This window comes from Lagenorhynchus albirostris, chromosome 8 (assembly GCF_949774975.1).
Source record: "Lagenorhynchus albirostris chromosome 8, mLagAlb1.1, whole genome shotgun sequence".
NCBI classification, from domain to species: domain Eukaryota; kingdom Metazoa; phylum Chordata; class Mammalia; order Artiodactyla; family Delphinidae; genus Lagenorhynchus; species Lagenorhynchus albirostris.
In genome coordinates, this window is record NC_083102.1 from 17,448,934 (window position 1) to 17,469,299 (window position 20,366).

General features: G+C 39.8%; 1 protein-coding gene across 6 annotated transcripts in view; it reads left to right on the forward strand.

The window, feature by feature from the left end:
• Positions 1–12,323: 12,323 nt before the first annotated feature.
• CNOT4 (CCR4-NOT transcription complex subunit 4) overlaps positions 12,324–20,366 on the forward strand; it is a 141,960-nt gene continuing 133,917 nt past the window's right edge. For all 6 annotated transcript variants that reach the window (XM_060156599.1, XM_060156601.1, XM_060156600.1 and 3 more), the window contains exon 1: positions 12,324–12,510. The gene's annotated coding sequence lies outside the window, so the exon portion shown is untranslated. The remainder of the gene's footprint in view (positions 12,511–20,366) is intronic.

Genomic DNA, 20,366 nt, shown 5'->3' on the forward strand with positions numbered 1-20,366 from the left:
AGAAGCCACAACAGTGAGAGGGCCACGTACAGCAAAAAAAAAAAAAAGAGTTAAGTGAAGTGTTTGGATAGCAGCACAAGACGGTTGAAGAGAAACAACTTTAGCTACATGTGTGCAGATTTTTCCATTGTACAAAAGCCTTAAAGCTGGAAAAGGTATAAAACATGGGGCTACAAGTTTGAAATGATTAAGCCTGGGAGAAGGGTCTTAGTCATGAAAACAAAGTAGAATGAACAGGTTCAAATAGTTTTGCAGAGAAGCATGGCAAAGGGAAAGGCAGAGAACAAGAGCAAGAGAGTTATAATGGAACTAAGGGCAAGTCTTGAGTTGAAAAGAAAGGCTAACTATCCAGAGGATGGCTATACAATGATCAGTCCAAATAGGGTCAGCATGAAATCCATGGAAGCCTCTTTGCCAAAGTGATTTTGCATCTCCATGACCGATCCTGATTCTTTCAACTTGGAGGAGTATCAGCCAGGGGAAGCCAGAGGCAACAAAGCAAAAATACCAATCAATATGCCACCAAGTTTTGCCTGAGTATCTGGACAGCTAAAGACCATGCATGTGACCTAGGGTCTGCAATTAGATGCTCTTTCTAGGACTCTGAGTGATGCAAGGAGGAAGGGTTAGTCAGATTTGCTTGTGGCAGTATGCAACGGAGGCAACAGAACAATGGTGATGGACACGATGCCCGTGACATTTGTGCTCTTAACCAGACTGCTTCAGCTGCCAGCCCCCTGGTTCCTGCCTGTTTTCTGCATTTCCAAGCCAGCTGAGTGAGTCATCCAATGTCCTTCTAATACATTTATTTTCCACTTTTGTTAGCCAGGACCCATCACTGTTCTTTGTCTTCAAGAACCCCAACTGATACAGTGAACGTGAAGTGATTGGGGCCAGCCTCTGAAAGAAATAAGGACAAGGACAGAGATCCCAAGAACTGGGTCCTAAAAGGGAAAACCTCTGACACTGGCCTATAGACTTGGTCTCAACATACAAGGCCAGAAAAGTAAAAAGCAGGGCAAAGGTACATAAGGGCTGCACTGGTCTCTGGGGATTAGATAATGCTCCTTCCTTCCGATGAGGTTATTAAGACTATTGGAGGATAAATGTCTGAATGCTCTTCTCTCCAGCAAATGGGAGCTGGTTGCATGCAGGAGAGGGGAAGGGCAGAGAGTGAAGAGGAAATTGATGAAGATATCCAGGGTAAAACTGCAGATTCCAAATCCAATTGTTCAAGGGGAGCTTGGTGGAAGGCGGCAAAGGATCTATAACTTGGAAACAGTAAGATGCTATGAGGAGGCTGAGTGATTCTTTGTGAAACTAGTACAGAGGGAGTTGAGCCCTTGAACTCATTTGCTTTCCTTGCTGCCATATCCTCAGTGGTGCCTGGTACATTGTAGGTCCTCAATAAGTATTTGTTGAATGAATGAAAGAATCGTTAAAATTGGACACCCACCGTTAGTTGGCGCTTCATCAGGGCACCTCATGTAGGTAGGATGGGATAATATTTGTGGTTTCAATCTAGACCTGTCTGATTCCAAAGTCCAAATTCTTAATCATTGGTATATATTATTTACTTGGACTCCAGCAGCAGTAATTGCTCAGGGTTTTGCCACCTGCCAAGCCACGTGAAGGCTCCCATCATGGCTACTAGTGCTCACCAAGCTGTCACTTGCCGTAGTTGCCATTGCCTCCCTCTCTGAGCATCATCATGGAAGATATACTGGATTTTTCAAGGTGCCAAAGCTCTTCTGCATTCTGGGCAAATGTGCTTTGGATGTCATACTTTATGAATGAGTATTAATGACATGATATGCTCGTATATCAATGTCTCACAGAGATTTTAGGGACACTGCTCTTTCAGAGTTGACTCAGCTCACACTTCCTCCTCTCCCTGGTACATACACCTGCACTTGGGTGCCCACATTACTCAGATATGAGTTTATGGAGGGGGCTGAACTGGGACACAAATCTGAGTAACACACATGAGTCAGTATCATCCCCTGTTCCTCCAATGACTAAGGCTCTGTTACAATCCTGTATACCAGGTTCTCCCCTGGAGACTCATGTCTCTCAGGAGATTTTGGGGATCTTCTACAGGTAGAATTCTGGTGGCCATCCCTCGGTCTCCCAGAGGCATCATACTTGTATGAATCCTAGCAGTAGATACAAATGAGATTCTCCTTGGGGTCCTTCTTGGACAAAATTAGCAGTTTCAATCACATATAATAAATTCTCTTTAAACTTCCATGCAATAAAATCAATAAGATGAAAAAAATTTTAAATCAAGTTTCCATTTTATATGAAAATATGTAAAAAGCAAAATGATAGTTATAGAAAGCAGGTCTGCAGTTGTTTGAGAATTGCGTAGGAGGAGAGGATTGACTGCAAAGGGGTAAGAGGAAACTTATTAGGGTGAGGGCACTGTCCTATATCATGATCCTGCTGGGGGTTATATGATTGTATACCTGTTGTATGAGTTTAGAGTCCTTCAGAAGCGGACTCAGAGGTAAGAACTTGGGTGAAATTAGTCATGTGGGAGATGGTTCCAGGAAGTGCAGAAGTACAGGAGAAGTATGGAAAGTAAGAGAGGAAAGAGAGAAAAAGTGCACATTAATGATCAGTTTACCATAGTGGGCAACTGGTACTCAATCCTGCTTTGTTTTGACTTGAGGTATTTTCCATAATCTCTCAGTGTTTCTTAGACATTTTAATTTAAACATTACCTTTAGGATTAATTTAATTAATGTTAGTTTCCTCCAGCGGATTTTTGTTTTCTTCTACCAAGTACCTGATGGTACGAGAAGTCAAGGGCAAGACTGGGTTACTGAGATGACCCACTGAAGGGTACCTACCCTTACTTTTTGAAGTAGGGCATTTCAGGGCCCCAGCCAAGGGCAGAGAGTCTCCACCTTCAGATGTGTTGAATTCCAACCCCTGTTCCTTAAACCCCAGATGTCCATGAAGCTACTCCACTTTTCAGCTGTTCCCCTCAGATTAGCAAATGGCACCAGGGTAAAATCAGTAGCTCCTTAGCATATTTAACAAGAGAGGGATCTTTTTTAAAAATTTTATTTAATTATTTTTTTTGGCTGCATCAGGTCTTAGTTACAGCACGCGGGGTCTTTGTGGAGGCATGTGGGATCTTTCATTGCGGTGTGTTGTGTGGGTCTTCTCTAGTTGTGGCACATGGGCTCCAGGGCGCATGGGCTCTGTAGTTTGCGGCACGTGGGCTCTCTCATTGAGGTGCATGGGCTCAGTAGTTGTGGCTCGTGGGCTTAGTTGACCCACGGCATGTGGGATCTTAGTTCCCTGACCAGGGATTGAACCTGCATCCCCTGCATTGGAAGGTGGATTCTTTACCCCTGGACCACCAGTTATGTCTTTGATGCTTTTTAGTAAATGCTTCTGGTATTTATCCAACTTTTTTTCAGTTGCCTTTTGTGAAGGAATAAAGGGACTCATATCTAATGAGTCCCCAAAAGCCAGGAAGTGGAGTGAAGAGAGGCAAATCTGGACGGTCCTAGAGGTTCATTCCTGTCCCTCTTTCAGTATTGTGGTAGATTAGATTACTGTTCAGCAAATATTCATTCCACCCAATAAGAGGAGTCTACTTCCCAGCCCTTTTTTGTTTTGTTTTTAGCAGAGCAGCATGTAGGATCTTAGTTCCCAGACCAGGGATCCAACTTGCACCCCCTGTATTGGAAGGGTGGAGTCTTAACCACTGGACTGCCAGGGAAGTCCCTTTCCCAGCTCTTTTGATGTTGAACTTGGCTGTGTGACTTGCTTTGACTACCGAGATGTTGCCAAATGTGTTTGCACATTTGGACTTGCCCTCCTGCATCTATCTCCCCAATTGCCATGAGACCTTTCCTCAGGAAGCTGCTGCCCCTTCAGCCTGGGCCCCAGAATGAACACACATGAAAGCAGTCCTGAGCCCAGCCTACAGAAGAGCCAACCCCAAGTGGACTTGCAGCTGAAAGCAGAGCCACCCAGATGAGCTCAGTTTAGGTACATTGACCCCAAGCTGACCTATAGTTGTATGAGAGAAAACAAATGATAAGTCTTTTAAGTCACTGCATTTGTGGGTGGGGTTTGTTACACAGCACTTTTGCTGCAATAGATAATCATACAGGTAGCCTAACACGAAGCTGGCTCAGCAGATGCATGTTTTATCGCAACAGATTAAAAAAAGGCTATTATCGGAATTTGAGCTCCAGAAGCTTTACTTTTCTAATAGGTCATTCCCCAACCAGGAGGTTCTCATTGTTACATAATTGCCTAGATGCCCCCCATTTCCCATTTTGTATAAGTAGTTAAAACATCAGAGGAGTGTGGTCCATCACCTGGAAAACTCCTTTTCGGGGTATACCCACTCTATTTATGCCAGGCTTAAGCATGTGCCTGTGCGGGATAATGAGGAATAATGCTCGTGCTGCATCTCCAGAATGTTTTCCCCACTAAATCTTATTTTGTATTTATACTACACAGAACTAGGAGTGTGTGTGGGCCTCTGCTCGCTTTGCACAATAAGGGGAAAGGTTGGTCAGAATCATCTTGTATGCTGTTACCAAAAATCAGAAATCCCTATCTCTCTGTTGAAAACCAATCACCCAAATTGAACAAATATCACTATTTTGTCATGTGCATTTTTTGCAGTTTCATATTGATATTGTTGATATAGGAATGCTGCTGATTTTTGTATGTTGATATTGTATTCAACGACCTTGCTGAATCCTCTTTAGTTTTCATTGTTCATATATTCTCTTGAATTTTCTATGCTGACAATCATAATATTTGTATATAATGAGAGGGTTTTCTTCCTAGTTCTTATATCTCTTGTTTCATTTTGACGTCTTTTTGCATTGGCTAGACCCCTCAGTATGATGCTGGATGGTAACTATGATAACATGACATCCTTGCTGTGTTTTAAAGAAAATGCTTTAAAAATTCCACTATTATGTGTAATGTTTGCTGTAGGTTTTTAGTGGATTAAGGAAGTTCTTTTTTATTCCTGTTTTGCTAAAGTATATATTTTAATAATTGAACATTGTCTTTTATTGAGAGCTTTTTCTGCAACTATTAGAATGATCATATGTATTTTCTATTTTAATCTGTCGATGCGGTAAATTATACTGCATTTATCTCCATAAGTGAAGGAGTTGAATAAGAGAGGCATTATCGATTTCTTGAATGATTGGCAAAATAAGCCTGTAAAATTATTCAGACTTGGTGCCTTTCAGCAAGGGAAACCTGATTACTATTCAATTTTTTCATGAGTATGTCCCTGAATAATATAATTGTTTTCACCGTGAAAGAAATCACACAAAGGAGAGTACAAAATGCATTTGCATCTCTTAAAAATAATGGTAACATGAACACCTGTAGGTCTACAAGATAGATTAAGAAATAGCATCAGTTCTTTAGAAGTTCCCTGTGTAACCCTCCAAGGTCATGTCCCTTTTTCTCCGTGTAGGGATAACCATGTCCTGAATTTTGTATAAAACATATTCTTATTTTTCTTTGTGATTTTAACTCTACCTATGTATCCCTGGATAATATTATTTAGTTCTGCCTATTTTTGAACGTCATATAAAATGTATCATACTGTTATATATTCATCTGTAATTTTCTTCCTTTGCCCTATATCTTGTTTTTGAAATTCATTCTTTGAAATTGAAATGTATACCTGTAGTTATTCCTTTTTTTTGCTGTATAGTAATACACTGTATTAAATTACACAATTTATCCATTTTACTATTGATTTACATTTGAGTTATTTCCAGTGCTCTTTTAAAAAATTAATTAATTTTATCTGATTATTTATTTTTGGCCGCTATTTTCAGCAAAGAACTTGCCAGCCAGCTACTTATCTTGGTAAAAAAACTTTTATTGGAACCAGGGCCAGAATTAGTGGGAGGAAAGTGAGGCAGCGTTGTGTAAAACTCAGGGTCAGATTTTGTCTTTATTTTACATTTTAATATTTTGTTCATCATGGATTTGTTTTGCATTAATGTTGATTTTTAAAAAGTGTTCTATCAAAATGTTATTTACCTTGATGACTGCATCTTTGAGTGCTTGCTTAAATTTTATGCCCAAGGCAAGTGTCTCCCTCACCTCATCCTAGTTCCAGCCCTGCCATAGTCTAAACTACTTATTATCTCCAGGCGGTACTTTTGCAATCGCTTCCTAACTGGTCTCTCCACTTGTATATTTGCCACCCATCTTTGATCCATTCTCCATGTGGCTGCCCCCCTTGATCTTTTGAAAAGACAAATTGATTATGTCACTTCTCTTTTTCAAACCATTCAGTTGTCTCTCTCTTTTTTTTTTTAATTAATTAACTTATTTTGGCTGCCTTGGCTCTTCGTTGCTGCTTGCGGGCTTTCTCTAGCTGCAGAGACCCGGGGCTACTCTTTGTTGTGGTGCGCGGGCTTCGCATTGCGGTGGCTTCTCTTTGCTGAGGAGCATGGGCTCAGGCGCGCGGGCTTCAGTAGTTGTGGTGCATGGGCTTAGTCGCTCCGTGGCATGTGGGATCTTCCTGCACCAGGGGTCGAACCCATGTCCCCTGCATTGGCAGGCAGATTCTTTAACCCCTGTGCCACCAGGGAAGTCCCCAATTGTCTCTTAATCTAGAACAAAATCCAAATTCCATGTAAAACCCTTCTTCATCTGGATTTTACCTTCTTCCCTAACTTCATCTCCTACCACTCTTTTGCACAGGCTCCGGACGCGCAGGCTCAGCGGCCATGTCTCACAGGCCCAGCCGCGGATGTGGAATCTTCCCAGACTGGGGCGCGAACCCGCATCCCCTGCATCGGCAGGCAGACTCTCAACCACCGCGCCACCAGGGAAGCCCCTCCTATCACTCTTTGAATGTCACGACTTCACTGGTTAACTTTCCATTCCTGGAATATGCTAAATTCATTCCTGCATTGGGATCTTAGCCCAGGCCATTCTTTAAATGGGTGATCCCTTCCAATTTCATATTGTCATCTCTTTAGAGAGGCTGTCTAAAGTAAATTCTTTCCTGATATATCTATTACTCTGTTCTTTTTCCTTCTTAATCCAACAGATAAGTAGTTTTACTTGCTTATTATTTAACTTATATTCTGTGTTTTCTTTTAAACCCTAAGATCTTTGAGGGAGCTTAGTGCTTTGCTCACTTACATATACCCAATATTTAGCACTCAAATACTAAATAATTAAAACTAGAAAAGATAAATAATAACAATAAAACTCCAAGCAAATGGATTTTTGGAAAAAAAGCCTCACATATAAAGTGGCATTAATATTCATTAATATTAAAGCAATCTGGTCATAACAAGGATCATAAAACTGATCATTTCCTTTGGCCCAGTAGGTCTACATTTGAGACTATATCCTAAGAATATAACTTGAAATTTTTATTTATTTAAAATATCCATATATTAATAATTTGTGAAGGTTGGAAAAACGGGAAACAACCCCTGTTTTCATTCTCCTTCTCCAGCCTAGATAAGCCAAACTGTAAGTTGTTTCTTTGGCAGAACGCAAGCAGAAAAGCATTATTAGAGAAAAACCACTAAGTTGGGCAAAATACAATCAGCATGACTTTAAGTTCACCAGTCTCAGATGGGCAATCATTATTTCCCTGAAATGCTGTTGTTTTTCTGATGAAGCTGTTCTTCTCTCTACAGATGCTATTTTAATAGTCACCATTCTCCTTGGACCAAAGAAGCCACCATCTACAAGGCCATTTAAGTCAGAAAACATGAGAGCTATTCATGGGAACGCCTCCTCCTTATCTATTACATCACCAAGTCCTATTGTTTCAACCTCAGGAAATATCTCTTGAACTCATCACCTCTCTTCTATCTTCACTGCCACCACAATCAGAACCAAGAATATTCTCCTAATTAGTTGCTCCATTTTCATTCTTGCTTTACTCCTATCCATTCACCACACAGCAGAGTGACCTATTTTTTAAATGTATAAAACTAATTCATACACATAATAGATTAATATAGCAATTCATAAAGGCAAAGTTGTACACTCCCTCCACCCCTTTCCAACTGCAGTCCCCCCAAGTAAGCAATCACACACAAAATATTTGATGTGTTCATATTCTCCCATTCTTTTTTCTGTGCTATACATAAACATTGATTGATTCTTTTTTATTTCTAAAAAAATGGGTAACATTATACACAATATATCATGTTATAATTTACTTATTTATTCTTTACCTAATAACATGTCATGGACATTCTTTCAGGTCAATATATAGTTCTTTCCCTTTCTCTTTTTCATATAGCTATGTATTATTCCAGAGAATGGAAGTACAAAAATCAAGTTAATAACTTCCTCAGTGATGAACATTCAGTAGCATGTTCTTCTAAAAATGTAAATGAGATCATGCCTCTTTCTTCAAAGGCTTTCCTTTTCCCATGGAAGAAGATCCACATTTCCTACCATGGCCTGCAAGGCTCTGGAATGATATGGCCCTTGCCTCTATTTAATCTACCTTACACCCCACCTCCGCTTGCTTACCATAACTCACACTAACATTCTAGTAAGGTTTTTTCCACCTCATTCATAATCCCTGCATATTTTCTACTCTTAACCTGTAAAGATCTTCCCTGACTATCCTCCTCTTGCTCACCAATCTAAATTAGGTTCCCCTCAAAATAATTCCATTTGCAGCAACAAGGATGCAACTAGAGATTATCATACTAAGTAAGTCAGAAAGACAGGGACAAATACCATATGATATCACTTATATGTGAATCTAGAATACGGCACAAATGAACCTATCTACAGGGCAGAGATAGACTCACAGACATGGAGATTGGACTTGTGGTTGTTGCAGGGTAGGGAGAGGGATGGACTGGGAGTTTGGGGTTGGGAGAGGCAAACTATAAAAAAAAAGAAAACAAATTAGGTTCCCCTCTTAAACAGTCTCATAACATCTTGTAAACACCTTCACAGTACTCATCACCAGTTATAATAATCTATAAGAAATTATATGTATATACTTTATTTATTTATTTAAAATTTATTTATTTATTTATTTATGGTTGCATTGGGTCTTCGTTGCTGCGTGCGGGCTTCCTCTAGTTGCGGGAGCTACTCTTCGTTGCGGTGCGTGGGCTTCTCACTGTGGTGGCTTCTCCTGTTGTGGAGCTCGGGCTGTAGGTGCACGGGCTTCAATAGTTATGGCTCGCGGGCTCTAGAGCGCAGGATCAGTAGTTGTGGCACACGGGCTTAGTTGCTCCACAGCATGTGGGATCTTCCCGGACCAGGGCTTGAACCCATGTCCCCTGCATTGGCAGGCGGATTCTTAACCACTGCGCCACCAGGGAAGGCTCACTTGTATTTATTTAAATGTCTGATGATTTCATCTCTGCCTCCTCCACGAGGCACCCTGCTCTATGAGGACAGAGACAGTGTTTTGCTGTACCACCATCACCTAGCACAATACTCAAAGGTAAAAAACATTTATGGAGTGAATAAATGGTATGTCCTACACCGAGGAAACATTAGGCAGCTAGAATTGCATATTAATTAACCTTTTAAATGATATGTGTTACATGGATGTCTATGAAATTACACATACAACATACACACATATATATATGAAAAATTTGTAAAACAGTGTAAAAGGAGCATTGGCCTGGGAGGATAGTGGCTCTGTCACTAATTAGGTGGTGACCTAGAAAATGTCACTTCCTTACTGTTAGTCTCCAGGAATAAATGACTGTCAGTACGTATGGGATTGTCCCCTAGTGTTGGATACTCTGGGAAGTACTACTGACCTTTAGAGGGTAGGGGCCAGGTAAGCTAGACTTTCTGCAAAACAGGGCACTGTTCCTTACATGAAAAAGTATTTTGTGTCCCTCATGACTTTTAAAGAGGGCTCTTTTTTTAAAATTAAATTAAATTTATTTATTTTTGGCTGCGTTGGGTCTTCATTGCTGTGTGCGGGCTTCCTCTAGTTGCAGTGAGTGGGGGCTACTCTCTGTTGCGGTGCGCGGGCTTCTCACTGGAGTGGCTTCTCTTGTTGCGGAGCACGGGCTCTAGGTGTGGGGGCTTCAGTAGTTGTGGCACGTGGGCTCAGTAGTTGTGGTTCGCGGGCTTAGTTGCTCTGGCATGTGGGATATTCCCGGACCAGGACTCAAACCCATGTCCCCTGCATTGGCAGGCAGATTCTTAACCACTGCGCCACCAGGGAAGCCCATCCCTCATGACTTTTAAATGCCCCCAGTGCAGGTGAGAAACCTGTATATATGATCCGTGCCTAAAACCTGACCTATTTTGCATATGAACACAAAGCTGTTTTAAATTATTACAGAACTCTAAAAGTGAGTGTTTTAGGAATGCATCTACACTGGACACTGAGGACAGATTAGTGTTGTCACCAGAGGTGGTCAATCAGTATACTTGTGTCAGTTGGTATTTGGAGCTTTCACATTCATGGGGATTTATAAGTGCCAGCAAATGAAGATTTGATTATATTTTCTATAATTGTCATGTCTGAGCATTTATATATTGAAATACAAAACATTGTACTATAAATTACTTTTATATCATATATAGGACATTATTTTGATTTAAAACAAGATCATGTATGTAGATGAAATTCATAAATTATCCATGAATTTCATTTTAGGCTAATACAAGAGATATTGTAAAGATACTGTTCTTAAAAAAAGGTGTGTAGGATAAGATGATGGATTAGATGATGATTAAGATCCTTTCCAGTCTTAATGTGGTGGTTCTTATCTTTAATAATGGTAAGGATTCTGTTTATTTTGTTCTTTTCGTTACTTGGTTTACATTTCACTGTAAAATTGGTAATATAAAAAACACACATTAAAATAATACATGTCTCCTATACTGAATGTTTAAATAGTTACCTAAAGGTGGTGAATCCAAATGATTTCCCAAGTTTCCTTGCTAGGTAATAATCTCATGATTCTACAATTTCAAATTTTTGGTGAATTGTGAGTTTATTACATATTTTAAGTTTTCACCAAATAATTGACTCTAGGCTTGATAGTAAAGCACAAAGAACTAATGTATTGCTAAAAAATGAAATGAAAGCTTCTCACTATGAGATTAAGTTCACAGATTTTATACTGAAACCTTCCCCCATTCTCCTTCTGTTTAGAATTTTTCATCAGTTACAATATACTATGCATTTCAATCATATGTTTTATAAATTGCCTCATCTCCCTTTTCTGTCACCCTAACACACACACTAGAATAGACACAGGAATTCCTAGAATAGGAACAGGGAATTTTGTCTATTTTGCTCACCGTCTCCTCCCCATGTATAGAACAGTGCCGGGCACACAGGAGGAGCTCAATGAGTATTTGTTGTATGAATGGGTGAAGAATACACACAATAAGCAAAAACGACTGCGTCGAGCGCCACTTCCACCAGAATTCTAGGAGGCATGTGGGAGGGACCAGTAAATTAACTGATTTTTTTGTGTATGTGTGTGACTGATTTTTGAAATTGAGGATTCCTCGGCGCTCGTAGAAATTGCGAACGCGTTCTTATATTCGTTGGGATGTATTGATGTGTGTAGGGTTTGTGAACTCCGCGCGCAGAGCTGTGCAGGCTGGAAATCGAACTAACAATTTGCAAAGTCCGCATACTGTTCTCAAATTTATATCATTAGAAACACATTTTTGTAAACGCGTGGGTATTCCCTTCTCTTGTACTTCTGTAAAGGACAATTTAGGATATCTCTTCACTGGAGATTAATGGTGAGGACTGGATCAAGGGTGGTGACTCCAAAACGCGCAAACAGTGGCAACGAGTTAACACTTTTCGCAAACAAACGCCAATTCAGTATCCAATTCCCACTCTAGATCAAATCCCGCGCTCCTCCTACCTCCAACCTGACTGTACCCCGCCCTCTTTAATACCCATGGTGGGCAGAGCAGAGAACGGTCTCGGTTCCCCCAAAATTGGTTACGCCCGCCCCGAGTTTTGGTCTCCCATATTTGAGCAAACACCGAGGAAACGGAACCACTAACGAAGGCCGCCGACCAAATGACAGCGGAGCAGCACACGCGGGTCAAGAAGGAAGCAAAACACGAAGAAAGGCAATAGTGTAACAGGCACGTGAGGTGGGCGATCCCATCCGCCCTCGGAGTGAGAACATCAACTCCCGGCTTGCCTCTGGGCTGTTACCCTCCGAGGACTACAACTCCCAGGATGCTGCGGGAGCAGTACCCCCGCCGCTCCTCCCGCCCCTCCCCCGCCCCTCCCTGTCGGATCGGCGTGCGCCTGCGCACCGGAGGCCGGAGGAGTCTTACCCTAATGTAAGATGGTGGCCCGTCTGGCTGTGGAACCCACCGAAAGCTGAGAGTCTCTCTCTCAGCCGTAAAGGTCGGACTCGCTGAAGCAATCAGGCCCGTTTCTGAAGAGTTTTTTCCCCGACACTCGTTCAGTGGTCTCTTGTGAGGACGCGGCAACGCGTGGAATCGGATAAGGGAAAAGCGAGGCAAGGCAGGCGGGTGAGTCTGTGCGGGGCTGGGCTTAGGGGAAACCCGGGGCTTACCGGCTACGAGAGAGCGGAGGCTTCGCTGGGACTGTGCAGGCCGCACCCCCCTTTCTCCCCACCCCCCGCCTCATCTTCAGCCTCCTTCTCGGTCTTCCTCCTCCTCCTCCTCTTCCTCCCTCTCCCCTCTACGCCACAGCAGTTACCGCCGGGAAAAGGGAGCGGGGCAGAAGGCTGCGCGGCGGCGAGCCTCGACTGCTTCAAAAATCTCTTCAATTGGGCAGCCGAGGCGGCTGCTCGTCTTCAGTGCTCTCCCCTACGTTTTTGTAGGGGCAGGAATCTTAGGTCTCAGGACTCCCTGTTTTCCCAACCCCCTTGCCCCTCTCTGACGTTCTTCTCCAGTGGCTCCCGTCTCCCAAGACCGAAGCCATCACTTCCACTCTGACCCGTGGTGCTCATTAATCCCACTGCTCGTTGCCCACTCGGTCCTGCCGCTTGTTTTTTGCTCCGCTGCTACCACTGTGGAGTTAGCCTTTGCTCCCCCCGGTGCTTGCCATTAGTCCCCAGCCTATCTGCTACCCTAGAGCTTCTTCCGATTTGCAGTCTTTCCTTTAACCACATCTGTCATTTTAAAGCTGCCCCTTAAGTATCTAGATTATGCTGCTGCTCGTTCTGACCCACCTGTTTCACAGCGTTCTTGGGTATTGTCCGTTCCTTCCCTCTTTCCTATACAGATTCTTTCAGCATACACTTCCAGAAAAAAAGGGATGCCCCGTGTTGGCCCCTGAAAAGTCAAGGAAGTTGGGAAGTGAATGAAGTGAGGTAGGATACTGTTAAACATTTTGAGTGAAGCTCGTTTATTCAGGCTACTCCGGAGAGGAGCGTCTTCGTTTTGCTTTCAATGATCTATTTGTGGATTATTCGCTCTGTTGGGACGTGGTTTTTTTTTTTTTTTTTTTTTTCCATTTTGGACCGGTTTCTCCATGCTACCAAGCCTTCTTCTGAATTGAGTCTCCCCAGGATACTTAATGTGGGCTCTGATTATACCAACAAATATTAGCCTGGGCATTTAAAAATAAGGTAAATCTGGCACACAACCAAATCCATCTGTGAGCTCCACAAGCAAATATAAGTGGTGTTCTGCTTATAAGCAGGTTATATGTGGGTTACAGATTCCTTCCAAATTGAGAATTGATTATTGACTCAGTTTTATTGATGTTCAGCTTAATTGATGACATTTTATTTATAGTTTGAGTGGAAATTTCCTCTCCAGCTAATATCTGACTTGATATTTTTGGATTTGGGAAGTTCTTTCTTTTAACATATCTAGAATGGTAGGTATCTGAATAAATTGTCTTCTCTTGAAAACCATTAGGTCTATAAGCAAAGGAAAAATCGATTTTTTTTTCAAAACTAAATCTCATTTTTTCCATAGAAAAGAAGGGGGCTGGGAAAGAAATGACAAAGCTGTGCACATAAATGCATTTGGTAACACTCAGTGTCATTATTATTTACATTAAAAAGCAGAAAACTAGAAGCCGGTGGTGGCTTATGATGTCTGTTTTGTGAAGAAGGAGCTTTTGCTATAATCAGACTACTGTGAAGTAAAGAATTACCAGAAAAACAAACAGGATTACATAGATCAGATACATGCATCTCAAATTTAAACGTAAATAAGACATTGTGTTCTTAAGATGTATGTAAAAATATTAAGTCATAGTAGCAATCTCATGCAGCAGTATACCTCTTATTTGCAAAAGTAATAATACCTCAAGTGTAAATATAAATACATATAGTTGTCCATTAAATCACTTTTGGATGTTGCTGCATAATTGTGATTTTTTTACAGATTTTATCTGTAATACTTGATGGAATCTTACATTTGACATTATATTCGCTTGATTGTGATAAATGGTCTGTTTCATCAAATGTAAACCGAGGTTAGGAAAGCTGTTTATAAAACTTCATTTTTCCTTTCAGCCACTTAAGCCACAATTTGGGGAAACTAAATAAATCCCGACTTTTCTGAGAATTGGAAGCAATTTATATAGCAAACCTTGTCCTAAGTTATGACCTGAGGTTTTTTTAAAAAAAAAGTATTACTTACTTTTAGTTTATCAGTAGGAATATATTTAATACAATTGATCTTCAACTCTAAGCAAAAAATATATTTCATTTTTCTTTGTAATACACTGGTGGAGAAGCTTTCCACTTTGAACAAGCCTAACACACGGGTTTAGAAACCCTTGGCAGTCATACTTGGCTGAATTGTAAGCAGTGTGTTCTAGGAGAGGACTGTTTGTCTGGCAGAAGAGGGTAAATTATTTTAATACATCTTTTCTTTTGTAAAGATATTTTGCTTCAATAAAAGCATTCTCAAGTAATTTTCTCCACTCTATAGTTTTTTTCCTGCCATCATCAAATTCTTAGTTATCAGCACTGTGAAGTCAAAATGAATTTACTTTGGAATCTTTAACACATCTGAAGAAGATATCTAAAGTTCTTTGATATTTTGATAGGAAATACAGAGCTGAGAGTTCAAAGTATTTTTGTATGGTTTAACTTTTTTTTATTTTTATAAATTTATTTATTTATCCTTGGCTGTGTTGGGTCTTCGTTGCCGCACGCGGGCTTTCTCTAGTTGCCGTGAGTGGCGGCTACTCTTAGTTGCGGTGCGCGGACTTCTCATCGCAATGGCTTCTCTTGTTGCCGAGCACGGGGTCTAGGCGCACGGGCTTCAGTAGTTGTGGCTCGCGGGCCTAGAGCGCAGGCTCAGTAGTTGCGGCTCACGGGCTTTGTTGCTCCGCGGCATGTGGGATCTTCCCGGACCAGGACTCGAAACATATCCCCTGCATTGGCAGGCAGATTCTTAATCAGTGCGCCACCAGGGAAGCCCGTGTGATTTAACTTCTTAAATGTAACATTTTGAGTATTGTAGCTTCATAATTTCGTGGGGTTCTTTTTTTGGGATAGTTTGGAATACTTTCTGCCAGTTTCAGTAGTTGAATTCTTCAACTGAATAGATTATTTCTACAGAAGGGTTTTTGAACATGAGTTACTTGAGGTTGACTTGTTATGAAATTTGTTTTCACAAAGTTCCATAGACAAATCTTTAATTTTATTAGGATGAGACAGTTATAATCAAATGGCAAAATACAGAAAAATTGTTTTGTAATGCCCTTCAACTTCAGTCTGATTGGAGCACTAGCGATAACTTGCAGTTTATTACTTTGTAAAAGAAAGAGGGCATTGCTTAAGGATGAACTCCTTGCATTAGGGGAGTTTTATTTTTAAAATGATGTTATATGTATCAATATAATGAAAAAATATCTTCTCAGTTTAAGCAGTATGATTTTAGAAATCTTCCCTTTCTCTCCTTCGCTACTCGTGCTTTAAGGTTAAGCTACACTCTTCATTAGAAAAAAGTTTCTTTTTTTTTTTGGTGCCTGTAGATAGCACTTGATTGAATCTATTTCAACTCAATGTTATTATTATTTTTTAAAATTTTTTTAAAAGTTATTTATTTGTTTGTTTATTTATTTATTTAGGCTGCATTGGGTCTCCGTTGCTGCATGCAGGCTTTCTCTAGTTGAGGCAAGCGGGGGCTACTCTTCATTGCGGAGCGCGGGCCTCTCATTGCCGTGGCTTCTCTTGTCGTGAAGCACGAGCTCCAGGCACATGGGCTTCAGTAGTTGTGGCTCGCAGGCTCTAGAGCGCAGGCTCAGTAGCTGTGGTGCACAGGCTTAGTTGTTCCACAGCATATGGGATCTTGCCGGACCAGGGCTCGAACCCGTGTACCCTGCATTGGCAGGCGGATTCTTAACCACTGTGCCACTAGGGAAGCCCAGTGTTATTATTTTTATAGACCATTCAAATGAAATAGAAAGTTTTAGTTTATGAAAACTTAAACCTCTGCTGAAAATTCAGTTAGCTTTCTGTCATTAAGTATAGTACTGTCTTGACTTTTTGTGAAGGAAGTTACATTCATCTGTTAGTTCTAAAGAAAAACAGTAGGGAAATAGGTTAGAGAGATTTTTAGTGCTCTAGAAATAGTATAACTAGAATGTACTACATACTTTTCTCAAAGGATTTCTTAATCTAAGTGGAACTTGTAAATGGTTTTCATCCCACTGGAATAGCATGTATTGGATAAAACTTGTTAACACATTTTGAGATTTAAAATATTTTGTGTTACCTCAGAGATATTAGGAAAAATCTGCAAATGCCCATGCTTATATAAAATGTGGCAATACCACTGATATTTTAAAGAGAGTAATATTTTTTTCTCAAAAGTTGAGAGTATACAAATTATAAAGATGGCATAATTTACTCACTTATTTAGTGATGCAATGAAAAGATAGTGGGACTGTTAATCCTATATTTAGTGGTTTTCTGAAAAAACTTTTTTCAGAATTGTTTTTAATCTGATATTTATGTGGCCTTCTTTATTAGAAAAGATTGTGTAGTAAATGTCAACTTTTTCACGTGTAGTAATATTAACCCAATGGGTTTTGTCACATTTCTTTTTTGTAGCATGATTCTTTTATTTGTTAATCAGAAAGTAGTTTATAGAAGAGAAAATTTCAACACTATTTTGGCCCCTTAGATTAGCCTTACCGTAACAGTTTTTCTTTTACTAGAAGAGAGAAATTACATGCTACTAAAAAGAAGATGATTACTTTCACTTGCTAGGAAAATGAAACTTTAAAGATAGGGCAAGTACAAAGCAATTTGAGTATGAGTTTATTTTTCTCCTAAGGAGTTTATTTGTGAGGATGGTTTCATTCTTTCTAAACTCTGTTTATACAAGAGAGTTGTCCTGTTTTAAACTTTAATTGCATTGGGTGATGGGCAGATGATGTATTGCTATTGGGATAAAGCTTGCTATTTGTATACATCGGATATCTGTTCGCAATCAAATATGTTATTTAGTTATGGTATCTAAAACCTCCCCTCTTGAGTATTTAGAGAAAATATGGAGAAGGGGAAATCAGAATAATCAGATTGGTTTGTATATATGCCTAAAACCAGTTTTGGGGGAATAAAAGTCAAGGCAAAGAAGCAGTGTAATTAGAGCATTTAATTAAAGAAGCATTTAAAGATAGATGTTTGTATCACTGCTTTTGGAAGGAATTAGTGAACGATGATGTAGGGAAATAATGGTTGAATTTTGAAGAGTAGTTATAGACTGAAATATCAAAGGGGTGGAGCTATATGTTGTCATCAAGCCAAATATCTGCAATTTCTTAAGCATATTTTTCAGGTCTCAGAATAAAGAGGAAGTGCTAATTTTCCTGATTATTTAAGAACCTACTAATTCAATCCCTGTTAAGGGCAATTGGTGTCTTCAGATAGTGAATTTCTTGAAATAACATTGGCTGATTCGGGTTATTGAACATTGATTTTAGCAACTTTTTTTCTTTTTATTTTCTGCCTTTCATATTATGCTTTTTTTTTTTTTTTAAACAGTGTTTTGTGATTTTCAGCTATTGTTTGGGTGGACCCTTTTGTGAATGCTGTAATTGAATGAAAACTTGAAATATAAGCAGTATTGCTTTTTTTTTTTTTAGCATCTTTATTGGAGCATAATTGCTTTACAATGGTGTGTTAGTTTCTGCTTTATAACAAAGTGAATCAGTTATACATGTACATATGTTCCCGTATCTCTTCCCTCTTGCGTCTCCCTCCCTCCCACCCTCCCTATCCCACCCCTCTAGGTGGTCACAAACCACCTAGGTGATCTCCCTGTGCTATGCGGCTGCTTCCCACTAGCTATCTATTTTACGTTTGGTAGTGTATATATGTCCATGCCATTCTCTCACTTTGTCACAGCTTACCCTTCCCCCTCCCCATATCCTCAAGTTCATGCTCTAGTAGGTCTGTCTTTATTCCTGTCTTACCCCTAGGTACTTCATGACCTTTTTTTTTTCTTCCATATATATGTGTTAGCATACGGTATTTGTTTTTCTCTTTCTGACTTTCTTCACTCTGTATGACAGACTCTAGGTCCATCCACCTCACTACAAATAACTCAATTTTGTTTCTTTCTATGGCTGAGTAATATTCCATTGTATATATGTGCCACATCTTCTTTATCCATTCATCTGTTGATGGACACTTAGGTTGCTTCCGTGTCCTGGCTATTGTAAATAGAGCTGCAATGAACATTTTGGTACATGACTCTTTTTGAATTATGGTTTTCTCAGGGTATATGCCCAGTAGTGGGATTGCTGGGTCATATGGTAGTTCTATTTTTAGTTTTTTAAGGAACCTCCATACTGTTCTCCATAGTGACTGTGTCAATTTACATTCCCACCAGCAGTGCAAGAGGGTTCCCTTTTCTCCACACCCTCTCCAGCATTTATTGTTTCTAGATTTTTTGATGATGGCCATTCAGACTGGTGTGAGGTGATATCTCATTGTAGTTTTGATTTGCATTTCTCCAATGATTAATGATGTTGAGCATTCTTTCATGTGTTGGCAATCTGTATATCTTCTTTGGAGAAATGTCTGTTTAGGTCTTATGCCCAGTTTTGGATTGGGTTGTTTGTTTTTTTGTTATTGAGCTGCATGAGCTGCTTGTAAATTTTGGAGATTAATCCTTTGTCAGTTGCTTCATTTGCAAATATTTTCTCCCATTCTGAGGGTTGTCTTTTGGTCTTGTTTATGGTTTCCTTTGCTGTGCAAAAAGCTTTGAAGTTTCATTAGGTCCCACTTGTTTATTTTTGTTTTTATTTCCATTACTCTAGGAGGTGGGTCAAAAAGGATCTTGCTGTGATATATGTCATAGAGTGTTCTGCCTATGTTTTCCTCTAAGAGTTTGATAGTGTCTGGCCTTACATTTAGGTCTTTAATCCATTTTGAGTTTATTTTTGTGTATGGTGTTAGGGAGTGTTCTAATTTCAGCAGTTGCTTTTGGTAGTAAGATTAATTTTTCTTTTGATGGAGATCCCCTCCATTTCGATTAGATTTTTTCCTTTAATTTTAAAATTAATTCTTAGTTGAGAATTAGCTCTTACAAGTTTCCTGTCAAATTAGATCTTTCCAGAATTCTTTTTCATACTTTAAATGGGGACTTAGGTATTTGTTGGGTAAAGAAAAGTGTTATGATATGCCTTGGTTTTGTCATTTAAAGTGAAGTAAAGACATTATTAGTGTTAAAAAAATTGACTTATTAACATGAAAAATTTTAAACAAAAGTAGACACAGATCTCTATGTGTGTGTCACTTCAAAGATCATCAACTCATAGTCAGTCTGGGTTTACCTGTGCCCCCACTTAGTTTACCTATGCCCCCACTTAGTTTACCTATGCCCCCACTTAGTGTACTCTTTGACCTGGATTATTTTGAAGCAAATTCTCGTCATCACAATTATTTCATTTGTACTAGAACTCTTTTTGACATATAATATCCTTGATTTTTAAAAAAATCAGGATTATTCAATCAATTTTTCAAATAGTCTTTAAGTACTTATTATAGACCTACTTCTTGGGAAATGGCCCAGCCTCTTCTAAGAGTTTATTATCTTGTTGGGTATACTTTCATAATAATATAACTAGCACTATCCAAAGCATTATACAACTAACGCTTTGATACATGGGTCTGAGTCCATTATGTTAGTATAGGGTTATCTAGGAGTAGGGCTTCCTTGAGAAAGTGGGACTTGAATAAAGAATATGTACTGTCTGCATAGGCAGATCATCTTCAGAAGGAGAACATTCCATACGTTCCATGTGGGGCTTGGAAGCAGGAGCAAACACTTGGTGGGAACCAGCATGATGTGAGAGAGGTGTAAGGAGTCTGATCTCAGTAGAATAAGGTGTTAATTTCTGAGAATGGTGTCAGAGAAATTAGTATGCTAGAGTAGGGCTA